General features: G+C 38.6%; 1 protein-coding gene across 4 annotated transcripts in view; it reads left to right on the forward strand.

Annotated features, from left to right (window-relative positions):
* Positions 1-13,876, forward strand: part of LOC118219109 (GTPase IMAP family member 8-like) — a 35,975-nt gene that overhangs the window by 14,910 nt on the left and 7,189 nt on the right. Inside the window, exon 1 of one of the 4 annotated variants that reach the window (XM_035402014.1) lies at positions 7,916-7,956. The exons of the other annotated variants lie outside the window; for them this stretch is intronic. The gene's annotated coding sequence lies outside the window, so the exon portion shown is untranslated. Of the gene's footprint in view, positions 1-7,915; positions 7,957-13,876 lie in introns of those variants that run through there. 4 annotated transcript variants of the gene reach the window in all.

Genomic DNA, 13,876 nt, shown 5'->3' on the forward strand with positions numbered 1-13,876 from the left:
AGTGGGCAGAGTGGTGGTGGACCATACTATCAACAGCCAATATTCTCTGACGGGTTTTGTTGTGTTTATATAGCTGTTTCCAAGGATATCATGAAGCCTTGTTCCAATAAAATGAACTAGATGGTGTTTATGACATATCTTAACGTGAAAACGGATCAAATTTGACAATAACACAAAAGAAGGGTTAGGGCAATTTATCTTGAATTAATTCAAAACTCAAATTTTTTACTGTATCTCTACTTGTTGCAGAGCAGACATTGGGGAGAGTATCAATGTATCAGTTTTTGGATTTTTCTCATTGTCTTCGAGCACTGTGAAATTTTACTTCAAATAGCTCTGGCATGGTACTTACTCGTGTCGGATAATTTATTCAGGATTTTTATTACCATTACTGTAAATCAAAACTTCCATGTAGCCCACTGTTGTCAGCCAATGTAGTGAACTGTGAATGAAGTTATGTTCATTGTTTTACAGCATTGCAAAGGGATGCATTTATCTCATTGACAACAGACCATTCCATTTTGACCAAGATTAGGTTATCTTACATGAAATAAATGAAAAGGTTAATTCATTTGCCCATAGTCTATTTATGCTGTGGAACAAGCGAGGATTAACTAAAGATGTGATTATTTTCTGAATCCAGCGGTTCCAACAGGCAATGCCCTTGTTAAAAATTTCTGCACTCTGAATACTGAACACAAGCAATATTGCATGCTAGAACCCCTCACTTAACCTACATGTAAACATATATTATTGAAAATGAGAATTATCAATTAAATTGCCAAATTCATTAAAAGGTTAGTCTTTTAAAATGTTTTATTATTCCCTTAAGTTGCTTTTGTCACTTGCCTGGCCACCATTGTAAATAAGAATTTGTTCTTAATGACTTGCCTGGTGAAATAGAGAAAGAGAGATGGATAAGCCAGACCATGCCAAAGTATCATCCCCTTCCATTTTAAGCACCACAGGATGAAAAGATATCAGCTAAAAACACACAACCAAGGAACCACCACCAAAATAAAGAGAATTGAGGCTAAATGTGAAAAACATTTGATTATTAGTCAGTGGCACCAAAATTTTCTGTCACGCCATCAATAAACAGCAAAAGTCCCAGTAGAAGATTTAATGAATTCTTTTAAAGTTATAGATCTTCTGAAACGTTATCAATTCCGCTCAGCCACCATGAGCGTATAGTTGCTATGTAAATTACGGAACATGCGCAGAACACCTAGGCCAATTGTTGGCCTATTGAAGCATATACATGCCGTAGTAAATCGACCCCAAACTGCATTATCTAGGTATGTTAGTCCGACTTTAAAAAAATCGACTTTGTACGATTTCAGTCGGACTGCAATGTTTACATGATTTTTAAAAGTCCAGTTTTAGGTGAACTAATACAATAAGTCGACTTTTTCAAACATCATGTAAACCCACTGACTGTTTCCCTCTCTGAGGCCATAATCTAAGCACTACATATCTGACAGTGCATTAAAAACAAACACAATGCACGTGACCAAGTGGCTGTTTCTTTTCCATTAAATTATTTGCTATAGGATTGCATTGCACATATACAATACTCAAATGGCGAATGTAGCAGCAGTGAACAAAAAGTTACTCTCCCCTATATCTTAAGTGATACTAACATGGATGATGTTAGACTGTGCTCAAAACTATCTGACTATTGTAAAGCTTCACAGTCTGACCACAAAGTTAATAACCGTTTATGTACATTCCACTCAAATACACACAAAAATGTTACGGGTAACAAGCATGTACCTATTTTCAGCTTGTCTCTTAAATGTACACCTAAACACCTAAACCACTGCAGTGGACATGTCTCTTGTTATTAAATGATTATAAGCACATTGGGATGGCAGGTATGCCATCCTGCCAAGTTATGCCTTGGTGGGGCTGGGGCGTCATGCCCCATACCTATACAGCACTGAGAGTTTGGCACTTTTCAGGGTTTCCTACAGAAATACCCACACTGACCACAGAATCTCAGCCCTTAAAAACATTAAATCTCTGTACCTTTTGACCCCATTTCAACAGACAGAATTCACAAACAACTTCACACGTCCACAAAAAAGCCCCAAAATAAGAGGATTTTCCATTTTCTCCTTCTCTTTCCTGCCCAAATGCTCCTAGCCCACAAAGAATATGTCTCCCCACCGGCCATTTTACGTACATCAACCAAAAAAAACATTGGTCGACTTTGCAACTCTTATGTCTACTTCCCTTGTAGTTCACTGGGTAGTGTCTTTGCCTTTTGGAACTGTTTACATGACTGGTAGACTCGAGTTCAGTCCCCTCTCCGAAGGACGCAAATCTCTAACTCATTACACTGGCTTGCTGGCTAACTAAAAATGCAACAATTAAACTATTGCTAAAATTTAAACTAAAATTTTTCCGGGACAGTTCCGCTTTCGGCATTTTCACCGTGTTTAACGTTAGCTGCCTTGCTAATGACAGGACAGACCAACTGTATACCAGTACAGATGGCTGTCAAATTAAACTCTACAATCAGCGTTGCACTTTGGTCCGGTAGGTAACCTAGTGCAATATAATTACTGTGAAATTAATAAGCACTAAAATAATTAAATATACCCACACTGCAGACAGTTCCATTTTTGGCATTTTCATAAGAGTTTGCTGTCAGCTCCTTACTAACGGCTCATTGGCTGTACACCCCACGCAAATGACATAGCCTATATATAGAACTGCACTTGTTTAAAACCACAAAATTCTCCTTCCCTACTAGTGCACTGGGTAGTGCTGGTGCCTGAAAGATTTTTCTATGCGTGAGCGCAGGTTCGATCCGCCCTAGGACTCAGGAAATCCTCTCATTCCATTACAGTGCCTTGCTTGGTAACTACAAATCAAACATTTGACTGCTTTTGCATCATTATAATCTTTGCGGGAAAATAATTTATATTTATGTATTTATACAACTGCAAATAATATGTACCCACACTTTACACAGTTCCGCATTTGGCATTTTGACCATTTTAACGTTAGCTACCTTGCTAACAAAACGACAGACCGACTGAATAACAGTACAGATGGCTGTCAAATTAAACTCAATAATCAGCATTGCACTTCGGTCTGGTAGGTAACGTTAAACGGGCGTATAGAAACTGGCGCAAGACTTCTTCACGGCATGTAGCCTATATCCATTTCCTTAAAAAGTGACAACATCAAATACATCGCTCTGTCGCTTCCACTGTTCAATACTTTTTAACTAGGCGTGGCTATACACTGAAACGTCACATTTCAAAATTGTTGTTACCTAGCCATATTCTTTACCGACATACAAACAATTAGTAGATTTATCATGTACATTGACAACTTCCATTTAAAAATATGAAATACACTTTAATTTATTTATCATGCATGATAAAGAAAAAATGCTTCAATCCATGTGTCTCTTTCAGCTAGAATGTGTTGTTTGCATGCATGTATGTGTATGTATGTCTCTCAGCCTATATTTATATCTGATGAAGAACACGTTTTCAGAGTACAAAAATGCCAAGTTGCTCACACATACAAAGCACTGTCTTTGTGATTCATTCAAATCTAGGCCTGCTATTAAAAGTAGGCTACCACTATCAAAATTGTGACAAGTTACATGCAACAATATTGTCTGTTTTAGCTCAGACAAACTAAAAATGCGGTCTTCCAAAGCAATGCTACCCAGAGTTTCCTAAATTATTTCAAGTAAATTGGTCCTGCGAGTAACTTTCGTACGTGGAAAACGTTTTTCATCGGATTGGCAATATACTATGGCCTCTCGTGTCTTATTGCAAAAATTGACACTTTTTTATATTTTAAAAAATTTCAGAAAACCTCATCCTCAAATCAGACAATGATACATGTGGTTGCGACCCATGATTAGAGAACCTCTGGCCTATGTGTTCTTATCACTGACGATTCAGTGTTGAGAGGGAAAAAAACGTGTACTAAGGGTTGATGTTGCAGGAAGTTCTTCACTTCCTGCAACACTCATGCAAACAGATGTATGATAGTCTGATATAGTTGAAAATTTGTTTTCAAAATGTGACTTAAAGAATAGCAGGACGTAGTTACTGCTAAGCTTAAAAATGACAGGGAGGAAAGCATCCCCTGAAACTGATTATTAGTCTTGACTAGCTCTCATTTATTTTCCTTGATTAACAATACAACAGTGAATTCACATAATACTCAATACCATAAGATATAACCAGTTCTCCTCAATTGGTCCATTAGGCAATAGTAAAGTCATTTTTATTTACATTTAAAATTGTGGATACATGTAGGCTACTGTTCATTCTCTGCACTGAAACTTGGAGAATTTTCATGGCAAAGATCCGAAATGCACTGATTTTGTCATTTAAATGATTTTGAAGAAAAGGTTTTGTTAAACGGCCTTTATTGTAGATTGCGCTAAAAGCTAACATGGTAGTGAACAGAGTGGTCTATCTTGGTCTTTTTTTTTTTTTTTTTTTTGTTAAGTGTGCTTGGAAATTAAAACTGATTTTTCTAAATTGAATTTATCATTTCATTTCCCTAGCATGTGAAGAAAGAAGCTGTGTTTTTACTTGCAAATGAATTATTCAGTTTGTTAGTACAGTTGTTAATCAAGGAAAATTAATAAAAACAGGTTGACAGGTTTAAAGGTAAGTTTGATTCCAGTAATATTGGTATCAACGGTGGGAAAGCAGTAACACCATAATCTCTTATAATAGCGCTTGTTATTTCACAATTTCACAATAAAGTATTTATCCTTATAGCACCAATCTGAAGAGGTAACTGTAGTGCTCTTATTATTCCATAGGAAAACATCAGCCTAAAGAGCTGAGGATTGTTCTGGTGGGAAAGACTGGAGTAGGAAAGAGTGCCGCAGGAAACACAATCCTAGGGAAAGAGGAGTTTGTTTGTGAAATCTCCTCTTCCTCTGTGACATCAGAATGTAAGAGGGCGAGAAGGGAAGTGGATGGGAGAGAGGTGGCTGTGATTGACACTCCAGGCCTATTTGACACAAGCCACAGTAATAAGGACATCATTAGGGAGATTATAAAGTGCATCTCTCTCTCCTCTCCGGGACCCCACGTGTTCCTGGTGGTGATCCAGCTGGGCAGGTTTACACAGGAGGAGCAGAACACAGTAAAGATCATTCAGGAGACCTTTGGTCATGAATCAGCCAAATACACCATGGCACTATTCACTTATGGAGACAAACTGAAGAAGAAAACTATTGAAGAATTCCTGAGTGGCAATGAAAAACTTGCGGAGTTCACTGATCAGTGCCGTGGTGGATATCATGTCTTTAACAATGAGGACATGCAGAATCACTCTCAGGTCTCAGAGCTGCTGGAGAAGATTAATAAGATGGTGGCAATCAATGGAGGAGGCTGCTACACAAGTGAGATGCACAAGAAGGCAGAAGAAATAATTAAAGAGGAGGAACGCAGGATTGAGAGAGAGAGGGCAGCGCATGAGAAGGCAAATAGACAGGAGCTTAGAGAGGTGGCAGAGAAAGCAGCTCAATTAGCAATGCAACAACGCATGGCAATACAGAAACCAAGCCTGTGCCCTATACTGTGAGAAGCACAAACATTTCCTCTTTTCACTCACTCTTTTTGGTTTGAATATCTCATGTTTTGTTGGTTTTTTTTGTAAGGGCTGTCACTATCTTTGCAAACATTTTTCTGTATTTTCTTATTTCAAGATACTTGTCCAGACATTTGGGTAAAAATGAGCTAATGGTTCTGGCTTTGGGCTTGAGCTTTAAAATTTTCTGTATAAATGTAAAGAAACTACATTTTTTTTTTTAAAGCAACAGTAATTGTATTAGCTCAAAATTAATCCATAAATGCATATGTACCTGGGGGAGGTAATGGAAATAAGAATACATTTGTGTTTTTCTCCATGAAATAGAGGACATTTCTTAAAAATTTGACCTTGTGAATATTCATAAATTCTGGTTAGCTACATAAATTAGAATAACTAAGTTTATCCAGCTAAAGTAAATTAATTCCATGTGCTCTTTTTCAACTGTTATTCAGAAATTCTGCATTCTGTCAAATAAAAAATGTGCTATAAAATATGCTTGTGTCCATGTGTTTCTTAGCTGCTGTTATGCACAGTATTCACTCCCAACCTCTCCTCTGAATGATAAATACACTGACAAATATTACATTTTAGTCAGCTGGACTTATTTTAGGTTCAGTTAGCTTACAGTAACTGTCTAGTCAAGAGAAATTAATATTTTCAGTTTACACACCTCGCATGACTGAAAGATGTCACAACTAGAACCACAACTTAAAATGTCAAGTTAGGTGAACTATTCAAGCTGCTTATGCATGCAGCCCCTTGCCCTTGAAAATGTTACCATAGCAAATTAGGCAACATGTAGGAATGATATTTTTCATTTATAGAATCAGTTCAATAAAAATGAAATTAAAAAAAGCAAAGTTCTCTCAGCAGGATGCAGGTAATCTTTTTCAATGAATCTTACTCTTTTTTTCTTTCATTTTCACCTATTAGAAATTGGTAGTGGACAAGAATTTGAATAGCAAGTTGACAAATAATCCTCCTATACAGTTTAGTATGAATTTGAGCATGAACAGAGCATGACTGACAGCAGCTGCTGGTTGAATCTGTGCAAGTTGCGCTATACTGCATGCCTAAGGTTTGGCCATGGACTGGAAGGACTTGACATATATGAGGTGCTTATTACAGTGACAGAACAGGTGACACACTCAGATAAATTAAGTATTGTAGATTAGAACCTATCAATGCAATACCAACTCTTCCACTGCCAGTCAGTTCTCTAATGTCTTCACAGCGGTTCCCTACATCTGCACTATAGTGACTCCCCCTCCTCACCTGAGTGGTCACTTTATATACTTCAACACATTTAACCATCCTTGACTCCTGGCCCCTCTTAAGACCAGGTGGCTCAAACCCAAACCTCGGCCCTGGTGAAATGATGCTACTTGTGCTCTTAAAAGATGAGCTTCAAATGTCTGTTGCTATTTTGAGGGACAGTCAGGGTATATACCAGGAAACGTAAAAGTGCAAGAGCAAAGTATTTATCTCATAATATCTCCAAAAACTGTCACAAACCCTAAGTCCTATTTAATAGAATCTGAAGAAAAACACTTTTTCAACAAAAAAAATTCCAAGTTCCTCACACATACAAAGCACTATAAGCCATTAACACTTGCAAAACTAGGCCAGACAAAATTACGCCAAGTTACATTAAACAATATTGGCTACCTTACCTAACACAAATGAAACTGTATTCCAAACCAATGCTGCTACTCAATGCTTCCTAAAGTATTTCAAGTAACTTGGACTTATGTTTGTTCATCTTACCACATGAAGAGAATGTGGTCATTTACAAGTGTAAAATGGCAATCATTTATAGTGAGAATAATCTTACGGAATAATTTCATTTTTACAGCAATATATGTTTTTTTTTTTAGTGACTACACAATGGGCTATATTTTAACGATCTAAGCGCACGGTCTAAAGCGCATGGCGCAAGTGCATTTAGGGCGTTTCCAAATCCTCTTTTGCTACTTTAACGGTGGACAATCTGAGCGTGAAGTAAGGCACATGGTTCAAAGGGGTTGTACTTAGTGTAAGAGCCATGTATATATTTTATTTCCTTTTCTATTGTGTTTTGTGTTGCGCACCATTACTGGGTGTTATGGTAGTTTTGTCACGTGGGTATGGGTGGAGGTAAGGCAAATTATATAGTCACCTGTTCACCTGTATTTCCCAGTCACGTCTCCTGTCTGTTCTGGCCCCAAGATGGTGGAATGACCTTCCCATAGAGGTCAGAACAGCTGAGACCTTGACCACCTTCAAACGACAACTGAAGACCCATCTCTTCAGGCTGCACCTCTCCCCATCCCTCCCTACCTCCCTGTAGTCTCTAATTGACTGTAAGCTTAGGGTTGTAGCCAGGTAAGCAGTTTTCTTAGTTGACTTAGTTATTGCACTCGTGCCTTCTCAACTAGTACTTGTAGTATTTTCATAGACTGCGTTGTTGCTGTTTTTGTTTGTGTTAATCAGATTAACCTACAGGGTCCAAGTTAAACTACGCAGTTGTTCCCTGTACTTGGAACTGTACTTCCCTCTAGGGTTTTCAACACACTTGTTCCTGGTTATGGTTATACACTTTGTTGTACATCGCTCTGGATAAGAGCATCTGCCAAATGCCTGTAATGTAATGTAATGTATGAAGGCACTGAAAGGGGGTAAGTGGGGAGTAAGTACTCTTTTGTTGACCACTATCGCTATCGCTTTATGGAACTTGGATTTATTTGCAACGGTAATAAACATATTTTTTTGGACTCTGAATTTTGCGTGTCATACAATGCTATACTCCTTCACTTAGCCTCTCAGTGACTTTTAGTTTGTTTTAAGTAGTCGCTACATTTTACTCAACAAAAGAGCTTATGCCTTACAAACAGCAGTTTATGGCAGAGAATATACGATGGATTCAGCGGATAATCATCACAACGCTTCACGTTTTGGATGAACGGATAAAGAAAAGGATTGGGTATAACACAGATCAGACTCACGGAACGCACAGCAAAAGCCACGGCTATCTACCACCGCAACACAGAGAAAGCACGGCGGCAACGCACGCAGTTGACAAACTTTTAAACATTCTTTGAGGAAGCTACCAAGTGTCTGGATGGGACCAGGGCTTATGATATTATATACTTAGATTTCCAAAAAGCATTTGATAAGGTACCACATGACAAACTCATTATCAAAATGAGGACAGTAGGAATTACAGGAGGCATTTCAGAGTGGGTTCGGAACTGGTTACGGGATAGAACACAAAGGCTAGTAGTAGGAGTGATCTTATCTGATCAGGGTATTGTGGGAAGTGGAGTTCCACAGGGATTGGTGCTGGGTCCACTGCTCTTCTTCATTTACATAAATGACCTTGACATGGACATTGAAAGTACACTAGTTAAATTTGCAGATGATACAAACTGAGAGGTTAAGCCAACAGTTTGAAATCTACTAAAGTAATCCAAGAGGATTTAAACAGAATCCAGAAGTGGGCAGAATCCTGCCAAATGAAAGTTCTACATGTGGGGAATAAAAACATAGGACAGGATTATTTTATGGGTGGTACACAATTAGAATGTGCACATGTAGAAAAAAACTTTTGGAGTAATAGTTGATCAAAGCCTATCAGGGTCTGGTCAATGTGCTGTAGCAGTAGAAAAAAAAGAAAAAGCCAACAGGATGCTGGGATACATAGCCAGGAGTATTGAGTATAAATCTAAGGAGATCATACTCACCCTATACAATACCCTTGTCAGACCACAATTGTGTGCAGTTCTGGGGACCGTACTACAAGAAAGATATAGAGGCGCTAGAAAAGGTCCAAAGATGGGCAACCAGATTGATTCCGGGTATAAAACATAAGTGTTATGAGGAAAGGCTTGAGCTGCTTGGTTTTTTCAAGCTTAGTAAAATGGAGACTTAGGGGAGATTTGATTGAGGCTTTTAAATTTATTAAAGGGATTGACAAAGTGAACTACAGGAAATTATCCACGTTGAGTTCGGTTAGCAGAACGAGGGGGCATAAATGGGAAATGGCAATGGGTAAATTTCACACAGACATTAGGAAATATTTTTTCACACAGAGAGTAGTCAAAGGAATAGTTTGCCTGGACATGTAGTGGAGGCAGAAACACTGGGGGTATTCAAGGCCCAGCTTGATACAGGGTTAGATACTATCTAGCTTTTAGGTAAACTAAGCATTAAGTACAGTTTAGTGGTAGGAACTGACGAGCAGTGTTAAGCTGAATGGCCTGTTCTCATCTTACGTTATGTTATTTTATGTTATGTTAATTAAAAGGCAATGCCACTAAATACAAACAAAGTGTACGTAAACTTTTGATCCACTGAAAATCTGATATAGTACATAAAAGCTGAAATAAATCTCTCTTAGCTATTCATCCATCCATCCATTACCTATACCCGCTTATCCTGAACAGGGTCACGGGTGTGCTGGAGCCTATCCCAGCACGCATTGGGTGAGAGGCAGGAATACACCCTGGACAGGCTGCCAATCTATCGCAGGGCGCACACACCATTCACTCACCCGCTCATACCTATGGGCAATTTAGAGTCTCCAATTGTGTTTGGACTGTGGGAGGAAACCCACACGGACATGGCGAGAACATGCAAACTCCACACAGAAAGGCCCCAAGCCAAGATTCAAACCCACAACCTTCCTTCTGTGAGGCAACGGTGCTACCCACTGCACTACTGTGCCGCACATCTCTTAGCTATTATTTTGAAAATACATCTTATGGAAATAAAGTAGATACCATACTATTCCTGTGTTAAGTCAACTAGGGTAACATGAAATGTGTGGAGTTCTGAAAAATTGAATTTGAATCTATCCTATTTTGTCTCTATCCTAGGTGTATGTAAACTTTTGCCCTCAACTGTACACCGATCAAAGCTTTGTTCTCCAATAACTTAAGTTTTCAAATACATTGTTCCCCCTTCATCACACCAGAGTACTCTGAACACTCTATTGTCACCAGCAAACACAACACATTTCTTAAACAGCCCTTTCTTTTCAAGTGTTTCTTTAACATATTCTGCAATTCGCTCAGCTGTCTCACTGGGTGTACTTTTGACTTTGATTAATTAAGTTTGAGCATCACCATTTCTCCAGACAAAATTACTGAATTAAGATTCAGAATATTTTGACTGCACAGTGATTGCTACCACCTGTTGCAACACAACAACAAGATATATTTTCAATTACTTTTTTCAATTTACTTTTGAAGTTGCTTCTGTCTTGGTGCAAGCACATGCCAATTTTTGGGCTCGGAATCTTTATCAAAGGAATGCCATCTTTATCAAGGCAGATGTGCAATCTATTGACCTGTCATTACTGTGATGCTTAACTGTGTGAAATGCCAAAACATCCTCATCTGCACACCCTTTGTTTGACCTGGCCTCACAAACTAATCAGCATTTTGCGGACAAGCTCTCCTTTAACAGGAGTTATATAATTTGTAGACACAACATGAATTTCTAAATCAATAGCGCCTGTATTTGCTACTGAAACGTAACCTATGCATCGACAATAGTCTGCAGACAATACATTCAGCTTCCCACTGATTGTTGTGTAGGGCGGCTCTGCTCCTAGCTGCAAGCTACTACCAGGCAAGTGCACCTCAGGGTCTCATAGCAACACTTACAATGCAGTACGAAGAGTAGCCAGGTTACGTTGCCAACGAACATTTACACAGTCTTACCTCCTGAGCTATGTCGCCCCTATGTCGTTCTCGTTCCTCAGACTGATTGTCTGGCAGTCGGAGGGTTGCCGGTTCAAACCCCACCCTGGGCATGTCGAAGTGTCCTTGAGCAAGACACCTAACCCCTAACCCCTAACTGCTCTGGCGAATGAGAGGCATCAATTGTAAAGCGCTTTGGATAAAAGCGCTATATAAATGCAGTCCATTTACCAGAACAAAAAAATCCCAGACATTTTTTAAAGAATTTTATCAATTCCGCCCGGACAGATATTTTAAGCCTCGAAGAGAGAATATATCTGGGAAAATGAGGACGTCTAGTCACCCTATGTGCCCAGATGCCGATTTTGTTCATATTTTGCGTGTGAAGAGCCTACTGTGATTACATTGCGATTGATAAGGAACTACTGTAGTTGTTTGAGAAACATAAGGGAATTAAAGTTGGCCATAAAAAACTTATTAGCTGCTACTTGTTCGTTTTAGTCAATACCTGCCAGCTAGCTAACTAATAAAATGTTTTTATGTCATTTTTTAGGAGTTGGGTAAACTTATGGATGTTTTTATTCAAACAAACTCAATAATATACTGTAGGCAAATCAGTACCACAGCGTGTTGAAATAAATCCAATGAAATTCGCTCCAGTAAAATTAAATTTCTACATTCCAGTTGGTCCACATCACAGTTCCACAACTCAGCACAACACTTTGCTCAGCTGTGGTCAGTAAGTCCGGAATGTCTCAATGGCCGATATGAGTTCCGCTTTGTTCTTAGGTATCAAAAATGTATCAAGGCGTATTACCAATACATCATGAAAAGCGCTGAAATGTGCAAAACACAACACACAAAATGGAAGAAATAGTTAAAAGAAATGCAAAGTGCAGTATCTTTAAGCAATTTCTTCAGTAATAACAAGCAGTGACTGCACACAACCCTGTCAACACTAAAATTAATGGTCAGGATGTAGAAATTGTTGAGTCGTACAAGAACTTGGGCATTATAATTGATAATAAGCTTAGCTTTGATTGTAACACCAATATGTTGTGTAAAAAAATCCAGCAGTGCCTTTCTGTCTGAGGAAGCTGGCTAAGTTTGATGTTGACAGGTCCCTGATGACTTTGTTTTACAGATCTTTTATTGAGTCGATTTTTACTTTTTCTTTTATCTGTTGGTATGCTTCTCTCAATCTAAAACATAAAAATGCAATAAAGGTGATCAAGGTCTGTAGCAGTATCACAGGTACTCAACAGAAAGTCTGTCTGATTTGTATAACAAACAGTTGTTAAAGAAAGCAGAATCCATTCTGTCCAATAGCACAAACCCCCTGCACCTAGAGTTTCAGACCTTGCCTTCAGGTTTCCGCTTCAAATACCCATTAGCCAAAACCAATAGATACAAACACTCCTTCATACTCTCAGCCATTTCACTGCTAAACTCCAATAGGAAAAGGTAATACCAGCTCGACCACCCAACCACACTTGGTAAATATTATGTATTCTATGTTTTTACATGTATTCTATGTTTGTGTGTTGTATTTAATTGCCTTGGGTGTTTTTGATCTTGTGTTATTACTGTTTTCACTTCTGCACAACCAATTGCCCCTCTGGGGACAAATACATTTCTACTACTACTATAATACTACTACAGATCAGTTACATTTCTGCAGATGTCATGTAGCCTATTCAGTTATGCAGTCTTAATTTCAGTGAAAAACTGAAAATATGTCAGATTTCTATAACTACATTGGCCACAATTATTCATCCCACCCTAAACTCTTTATCAGCTTTGTCACACGATTGTATTTATATGCACATAACAATTCAAGCAATTTGCATCAAAGCATCAGTCATGGCACAAACTGTCTGCATTTCTTTACTGATTTGAAAAAAATAAAACAAAGAGAGACAATTATGCATTAAAAACAAACACAAAACCAAATATAGATGCAAGCAGTGATGAGGGGGCCAAGCAGTCCAGCAGGGCAGAGTCGCCATGGCAAACTGATCGGATCATGTTAAAAGCATGGCTGTAAGCGCTGATAGCAAGTTTTATGTCAATTGACCAAAGATTGGGTGTAACTGAGATATGAGCTCACGTCCTGTTTGGGTCATTTGCCTTTGATTTGGCTGTAATGGATCAACGCTTTTGAAAATCAAAAATGCATCAGAGAACTTTTTTGATGGTTGGTTCGAAGATGATCTGTGCCATGTTTGGTGAAGTTTGGGCAAATTGTGGCCTTGAAGATTGGGTAAAATCCAATATGGCGGCCGCATCAATTAGGTTGACATGAAAAGTTGCCATGTCTTGGCCTTGGGACCTCTCACGGTATCACCAGACAGAAGAATTTGTTATTTTAATTTTTTTTTTAAGCAAACACATGACCAGTAATTAGCCGAAATGAATGTTTGCTTATTGCGGCGCCCCCCAGTGGTCAAATGATGGGAAAAAAATTGTGCTTCCTCAAAATGGGGTCCCGAGTCCATGTACCAAGTTTGGTTTTGATACATCAAAGCGTTGCTGAGTTATGACCTCACTTCCAGTTTTGTGGCTTCGCCACCATTTTCGATTGACTGTAATGGACGAAC

This window comes from Anguilla anguilla, chromosome 19 (assembly GCF_013347855.1).
Source record: "Anguilla anguilla isolate fAngAng1 chromosome 19, fAngAng1.pri, whole genome shotgun sequence".
Lineage (NCBI taxonomy): Eukaryota > Metazoa > Chordata > Actinopteri > Anguilliformes > Anguillidae > Anguilla > Anguilla anguilla.